Source organism: Neophocaena asiaeorientalis, unplaced genomic scaffold, assembly GCF_003031525.2.
Source record: "Neophocaena asiaeorientalis asiaeorientalis breed wild unplaced genomic scaffold, Neophocaena_asiaeorientalis_V1.1 scaffold515, whole genome shotgun sequence".
NCBI lineage: Eukaryota > Metazoa > Chordata > Mammalia > Artiodactyla > Phocoenidae > Neophocaena > Neophocaena asiaeorientalis.
Window position 1 is genome coordinate 390566 of NW_020175829.1, and position 8131 is coordinate 398696.

The window sequence follows — 8131 nt, forward strand, 5'->3', positions numbered from 1 at the left end:
CAAACTTAGGGCTACCAAAGGGGAAAGGGTGGAGGTATGAATTAGGAGTTTGGGACTAGCAGATACAAACTAATATAAAAAATAGATAAACAACAAAGTCCTACCATATAGCACAGGGAATTATATTCAATATCTTGTAACAACCTATAATGGAAAAGAACATGAAAAAGAATATGTATATACGTATAACTTAACCACTTTGCTGTACACCAGAAACTAACATAACACTGTAAATTAACTATACTTCAATTAAAACATAATAAAAAATAGGGGCTTCCCTGGTGGCACAGTGGTTGAGAGTCCGCCTGCCGATGCAGGGGACACAGGTTCGTGCTCCGGTCCAGGAAGATCCCACATGCTGCAGAGCAGCTGGGCCCGTGGGCCGTGGCCGATGAGCCTGCACGTCCAGAGCCTGTGCTCCGCGGCGGGAGAGGCCACAGCAGTGAGAGGCCCACGTACCGCAAATAATAATAATAATAAAAATAAAATAAAATGACACTTTCTCCAAGGTAAGCCAGTGCCCCCCCTCAAGCCTGGCAGACTGCTCTGCCCAAAACACAGGGCTTGGGAGGGGTGACCTGCACAAACGGACAACTCCTAGACTTAATAATAACTCGTTTCCTCTGTATTGAACTATTTTGTGTTTATTTATGGCCCTAAGCCCCACCTACACCAATTTGACATCACTGTTTTGATAGCAAATAATTTTCAAATGGAATAAAGCAGAAGCTGAAAGCCCCACAAGATGCAGCTGAATGAGACAAACGTGTTCCTTAAACAATGGATACAATGGAGCGGTGTGGCTGCCAGCCTGTGTATTTATGTTCCAGATGACTTCTGTATCTCCACCCCTGTTTACCCCACTAATGAGGAATGAGGAAGGGTGGCTGCTACAAAAACAATACGCCACAACTTCACAAATCCCATAGGAGCATATATTTATTTTTTGTTGTTGTTTTTTTAAATACATTTATTTATTTATATTTTATTTTTGGCTGCTTTGGGTCTTCGTTGCTGCACGCGGGCTCTCTCTAGTTGTGGCGAGCGGGGGCTATTCTTCATTGTGGTGCTCGGGCTTCTTATTGCAGTGGCTTCTCTTGTTGCAGAGAATGGGCTTCAGGTGCATGGGCTTCAGTAGTTGTGGCACGTGGGCTCAGTAGTTGTGGCTCACAGGTTCTAGAGCGCAGGCTCAGTAGTTGTGGCACACGGGCTTAGTTGCTCCGTGACATGTGGGACCTTCCTGGACGAGGGCTCGAACCCGTGTCCCCTGCATGGGCATGCAGACTCTTAACCACTGTGCCACCAGGGAAGTCCCGGGAGCATATATTTATACACAGAGACGTGACTTTCACATTAAAAGTTAAGGCTTAAGGCTTCCCTGGTGGCGCAGTGGTTGAGAATCTGCCTGCTAATGCAGGGGACACGGGTTTGAGCCCTGGTCTGGGAGGATCCCACATACCGCGGGGCAAGTAGGCCCATGCGTCTGGAGCCTGTGCTCCGCAACGAGAGGCTGCGATAGTGAGAGGCCCGCGCACCGCGATGAAGAGTGGCCCCCGCTTGCCACAACTAGAGAAAGCCCTCGCACAGAGACAAAGGCCCAACACAGCAAAAATAAATTAATTAATTAATAAACTCCTACCCCCAACATCTCCTTTAAAAAAAGTTAAGACTTATTAATGAAGCCCTGCATCTGGAGCATTTGCTACTCCTCAACATTTCAAAGGAAGTATTTGGACTTAAATTCTCTACAGAATTTAGAATAGACCCCGGAGTCTCACTCTCATTCACTGTCTGTAGCCCTCCTTTGGCACCCAGAATAGGTTCTTTTATTGGCTGCCTAGATTTTTATGTTTAGGTGTTGAATATAAGCTCCTGAAGGCAGGGGCCCTGCCTTACAACAGAGACCTTGATGTCCCAGAATCCAGCACAGAGTCTTACACATAGAAGTAGGTGTTTCTGTTTCCTGAGGAACAGGGTGACGTAATACTTGCCCAAGAGAGATGGGAATCCGTGTGACAGGTAATACCTGAATACGCTGAAGTACATTTTGTTCCAGGATGTCCTCAAAGGACATGAACTCATTCTCACCTTCACTTCGCAAAGTGTGGTCCACGGATCAGCAGCGGGACATCACCTGGAGCTTGTTAAGTCTCAGGCTCCAGCTCAGCCCTCCTGAGGTAGAACCTGCATTTTAACAAGGTCCCCAGGTTGTTTATGTGCCTATTAAAGTCTGAGAAATCTACACTATCAGTCTACACTATCTTCATGTGGATGGTTGAGAGCAGTGTTCAAGTCAGAGTGCGTGTGTATAAAAGAGGGAGAGTGACAGAGACAGAGAAGCCAATAGTAACATTCTCCGAGTGCTCAAAAAGAGCCTCAGAAGTAGGTACTATCGTTATTCCATTTTACTGACTAGCAAGTTGTGGAGATCGAATTAAACCTACGGAGTGGGCACTCATAAACCGTTCTGTTAGGTATCCTAGGAGCCGTGGGAATCCTGTGGCATTCACTACCTCAGTAACACCTGCGAAGAATTCTAACTCACATTCAGGTAGCAGCTTCCTCTCACGGAGCGTCTACACACTGACAGGACTTCAGGCAGCCTATATTCTTTACCCTCTAAAACATGTTTTCCAAGCAATACCAGCTGACTGCAGAACAATTAGAAAATACAGATCAGCACAAAGAAGAAAGTAATGCCCAGGAATGACGACATAGTTAACATTTTAATAAACATACTTCCATATATCATTCTATGTATAGATATGAGTGTCTGCATGCAGATGTATATACTCATACATGTTTTTAACAACAAAAAAAAATCATTGTATCCGTACCATTTTGTGACTTTCTCTGTTTTAAAATACCTGTAGAATTGTATAATAGATTTCTCCAGCTCTCACCTTCTTCTTTTCTCTGCAACTCTTTTAATTCCCACCCGTCCTTGAAAAAAATTAGCTCAAGGTGCACCTCCTCCAAGAAGCCTCCCCTGGTCACCCAGCCCATGGGGACTGGTGACACTCAACTGACACGGCCAGCTTGGCCACCTCTACCTGTGTGTCGCGTAATGCTCATCCCCAGGTCAGGTCAGCTCAGAACAGGATTCAGATGATATTCATAGGACGCTGGTCTTGTCCTCCAGCTCCCGCGCGGGGAAATGTTTCGGCCACAGCAAGCTCCTTTCTCTGGGCTCAAGGGCTCTCTTGAATATCTCAGGCCTTATCTGACCTCTGCCCTCCCCCACGCTGGCTTCTCCCCGCTCCCTGCACTTACCTATCCACTATGTTAATATACCCTCTTCTCAGCCACAGCTGACGCTCTGCTGGCGGCTGAGCTGAATTAGAACTAACAAGTGAAATTGTCAATACTCTTCTGTTTTTGACCTACCTCAATGGCAGTTCCGTGAGGTTCACCCTGATCCTCCCCCTCTTCCACTGGATGGGACCACGCCTCTGTTTAGCTCTGACAGCTGTTCCTATTACCTGGAGCAAAGACCTCCCACCTGCCTTCCACTCCATCATTGGGGCACAAAGCAGAACGAAGCTCTCCTCTCAGTTTCCCTCAAGCTTCTGGTGGACCAGGTTTTTCACTGAACCTGCTCTTTCTTTCAGGTGATATCACGTTCTCCTGAAGAGGCTGCCCCAGAGCCCTTGGGTAGACTGGACTAGAAGACAATCAGAGTAACCTGCAATGGGCAGTGCCGAGAATGGCTCCTCTTCACTGACTGCTCACCTGTGTCCCTGGCCTGGCTTGGTCTCCACAGGGGGCCACATCCTTATCAGGTCACTGCCTGGGAGTCCAAGGGGGCCAGCGCTTCTCTCGTGCTTGGTGTTACCATCACTCCAAAGAGGCTGCTGCCTTCTGACCTCACTCATGCCCAAACACCCCAAATTTCTCAGTGGGTGTCAGCTCGCACCCTTGCTCTGGGGGTTTTGTTATAATTAGCTTCCTCTTTCTACCTGCTTGGCCGGTAGCATGTGTGGGATCGAATTGGTGGGCTCAGCTGGGTTTCGATTTCTGGCTCCAACACTTGCTAGCTTCCATCAATTTCTTTGGTGTCTCATTTTTCTCATGTTAAAAGGAGATAATAAGAGTGCCTGCTTCATTAGGTAGTTTTGAGGGTTAAACAGAACCGCCCATGAGAGATGCTTAGAGCAGTGCCCAGAACACTGAAAGCACTTAATAAAATCTAGCCTGGAGGCACTAACGACATTTCCCACCTCTGAGCACTTTGGTGTGTACCTGAATACATACTTGGTGAATGATTAACGCTACCTGTAAGAAAACAGAGGCAGCAGTGTCTGTGTTAATTACAGGGCAAGCAGACTGTAGGGGGGGAGGGTGAGTCAGGGGAGACGTAGGTAGAGGAGTCTGTGTCAGAGGGACACTGCGCCCGGTCCCCTAGCTCCTGGTCACACCCATCGCCCCAAACCCCTCACCCCTGGGGGCATTTCGGTCCAGCACCTACATACGCTCAGGTAACTGCAGGGGCTTCTGGAAGCCTTAGGCGGGAGCAGCATGAATTCCAGAACCTTGGGGGAAAAGTGTCCTCACCCCATAAAAAAGTCATGTACGCCCCCAAGAGCCAGGGAACCAATTGCAGAGACATCGTAAACATCAGGATCTGACGACTTCAACAGCGGATTATTCAGTTCCAAATGTATACAAAGACTCCACATTGATGTGTAACTTCTGAAGATCTGTGGAAATCAAAGACCAAGGAACAAGAGGGAACTCTGCAGGGAGAAATGCTCCAAACTGTCAGCACTAGGTGAGCGCTTACACTGGGAGCAAGCCGGGACGCTTGGGACACACGTGTTACAATTCAGGCCTCCCTGGCACTTTCAACCCCGCTCCACTGAAATAACCCAAAAGTGCCCCCACCCCTCGCCAGCTTCACTTTCATCTCAGCTTCCTTTCTATGCACCACCATGGTTTTCACATTTAGTTTTATAATAATACATATTAAGTTTATATTTAGCTCTGTTTTAGACGTGTGTAGCGACCATTTGGTGAACGAGCATTGCTTATAGAAATATAACGGCGCAAACAAACACGAGGTGGGTACGGTGCATGCAGTGTACAGCGGGGCTGACCTGTGGTTAGTGTCCTGTTTTTATTTTTTTGCGGTACGCGGGCCTCTCACTGCTGTGGCCTCTCCCGCTGTGGAGCACAGGCTCCGGACGCGCAGGCTCTGCGGCCATGGCTTACGGGCCCAGCCGCTCCGCGGCATGTGGGATCTTCCCGGACCGGGGCACGAACCCGTGTCCCCTGCATCGGCAGGCGGACTTCCAACCACTGCGCCACCAGGGAAGCCCTAGTGTCCTCTTTAATTGCTCCAGCCTTCAGTGAGGATTTCTGCTCAAGTTGTAAGATTTGGAAACTTCTGCTAAGTGGGGAGGCAGCGGGCATGTATTTTTGCAAGACTGGCTACTAATTCATACATGACTATAAAATGACAACGTGGGGCTCCTTGTTCAGAAATTGTTTCAAGATGGCGACGGCAGAGCATTAAACCAAGTGCAAGGCTCTTCTGAGTGTGAGGCTCTGGGTGACTGCACAGGGTACATTCCCATACCGTCAGCCCTGAAGTTTAGGCCACAACGTCAAATTCAAGGAACGTCACATTCCTCTATTTCTCCAAAATAAAATTTAGCCTCCTACGCTGTTGGTGGGAATGTAAATTGGTGCAGCCACTATGGAGAACAGTATGGAGGTTCCTTGAAACACTAAGAATATCAGTCCCACTCCTGGGCATATATCTGGAAAAGATGAAAACTCTAATTCAAAAAGATACATGCACCCCAGTGTCATGCAGCACTGTTTACAATAGCCAAGACATGGAAGCAACCCAAATATGCCTATCAACAGAAGTGGCATATATATACGAAGATGTGGGATACACACACACACACACACTCAGCCATAAAAAAGAATGAAATACTGCCATTTGCAGCAACATGGATGGACCTAGAGATTGTCATACTAAGTGAAGTCAGACAGAGAAAGACAAATATTATAATGTATCACTTATATGTAGAATCTGAAAATAATGCAAATGAAATGAATCTATTTACAAAACAGACTCACAGATATAAAAAACAAACTTAGGGTTACCAAAGGGGAGAGGAGGGGCAGGGGACGGACAAATTAGGAGTATGCGAGTAACAGATACAAACTACCGTCCATAAAATAGATAAGCAACAAGGATTTACTGTATAGCACAGGGAACAATATTCGATATCCTGTAATAACCTATAATGGAAAATAATCTGAAAAAATATATATATATAACTGAATCACTTTTCTGTACACCTGAATCTATACAACATTGTAAGTCAACTATACTTCAATAAAATAATTTAGCCTCCAAATTATTAGGGTGTTCCCTCTCTTAATCCTGCGATCCTACAAGAAACCGGGCTTATGTGGTGCTAAACAATGGCGGGGGTGGGAAGGAGGCCAGGAGGCTCTTGGGCCCTGGTGGCTTCCTCCTTTACCATTGCTCCCGGGGGCTACAGGAAGCCACAGCTGACCGCAGTCCTCACAGGCTTTTGGGCACTCCTGAAGTTCAGAGAGGCCCTCACAGCTCTCCGCCCCACTGGCCACAGACTTTGCATCTACTAACTACCATACCTCTGCCTCTCCATGTTCCCTGACCCTCCCTTCCCCTCTCCAAGTCTGGGAGAAATCGGAACCCTCTCTCAGGACCTGGCTGCTTCCACTCCCCACCCCCCGAGGCATGTCCCTTCACCTTCCTAAGATGTTTCCAGATCCGCCCCCCTCCGAGTGCCTTCAGGAAGACACCGCTGCCCCCTCTTTCCTAAGGAGGGAGAAGGGAAAGCAGATACCTACCTCAGTGGGGCAGATTTTTTATATTCTCACCATGATTCACCAAGATTGTGGTGGGGCCTGGACCTCACGTCTAGGTCTTCAGATCTCTGCCATTCTTTGCATCCGCAGAGGACTGGGGAAGCCCAGCGGGAGACGGGTAACAGGGGAGTAGGTGGAGCAAATGAAGTGGAGTAAGCACAGACCTTACTGAATGCTGACTCCATTGCCCTCTGTTGTTGTGACCTTAATTTCCCCATCTGTGCAATGGGCAGCAGCACCTCCCTCCCGGGGTGGCTGAGGAAATCAGAGCGCACGCTAAGCCCTTTACCACTATTAGTTCTCTCTCTTCCCTTCCCTTCCTCTCATCTTCTAACTTTGAAGCAACCCCAGGCCAAAGGAAAGGAAATCAGAGGAGTTTTGTAGATTTGGAAAACTATCTCAACGTATTCATAACAGACCATTGAGTAAAAATGCAGGTGATAAGCTAGCAGAGCCTGATTCCTTTTATGTAACATCACACACACACACACATTTCCATCAGAAACGCTCAGAAGGATATTCGCCAAAACATTAATGGTGGTTTTCTTCAAATGGTAGGATTTCAGGTGGTTATTACCTTGTTCTTTGTACCTTTATGAGTTATTTGCATTTTTTTTACAATGAATATGTCTCTTTTTTAAAAAAAATTAAAGCTTAAAAATGTTGTAAAACACAACTATCTAGAATAAGAGTGGTTGGTTTAGAAGATCTCTAAAGGTGAAATGCATAACATTGTCTGTATTAGAACACTGGGCAAAGCTATGATGTAAGCTCAAAAAATAGCTGCCCCCCAATATAAACTGGTCCAGCCTCTTCAAGAATCATTTAGCAATATCAAGCAGGACTGAAAATCCATATTCCCAACAATTCTATTTTTTGTTACACTCCCTAGAAAAACTCTCACGGCTGAGCACAAAGAGATACAGGAAAGATGTCAACTGCAGCATTGTAAATAATAGTGAAAAACTGGAGAGCAGGACAATGGCCATCGTCTTAGTCTGTTTGGGCTGCTATGGTGTGGCTTATAAACAACGAACATTTATTTCTCACAGTCTGGAGGCTGGCAAGTTCAAGATCATGGCAACTGCAGATCTGGTATCGGCTGAGAGCAGATGATTCACATTTTATTGGCCAGAACTAGTCACTTGTCCCTTCCCACTGCAAGGAGTTCTTTTAAATGAAAATAGGGCTAAATGTATCTGTATGTTGCTATTATTCTTTAAAAGTGGTCATATGTAGCTTTGTCTAAACATGGGAA

The 8131-nt window shown here is 46.6% G+C and overlaps 1 long non-coding RNA gene across 1 annotated transcript; it reads right to left on the minus strand.

The window, feature by feature from the left end:
* Positions 1-1547: 1547 nt before the first annotated feature.
* On the minus strand, positions 1548-6002 carry LOC112391440 (uncharacterized). Its single transcript, XR_003001490.1, has 3 exons — positions 3054-6002; positions 2546-2651; positions 1548-2184 (listed from the first exon to the last, which is right to left on the minus strand). It is a non-coding gene; the product is annotated as an uncharacterized LOC112391440 (long non-coding RNA).
* Between the last annotated feature and the right edge of the window lie 2129 nt (positions 6003-8131).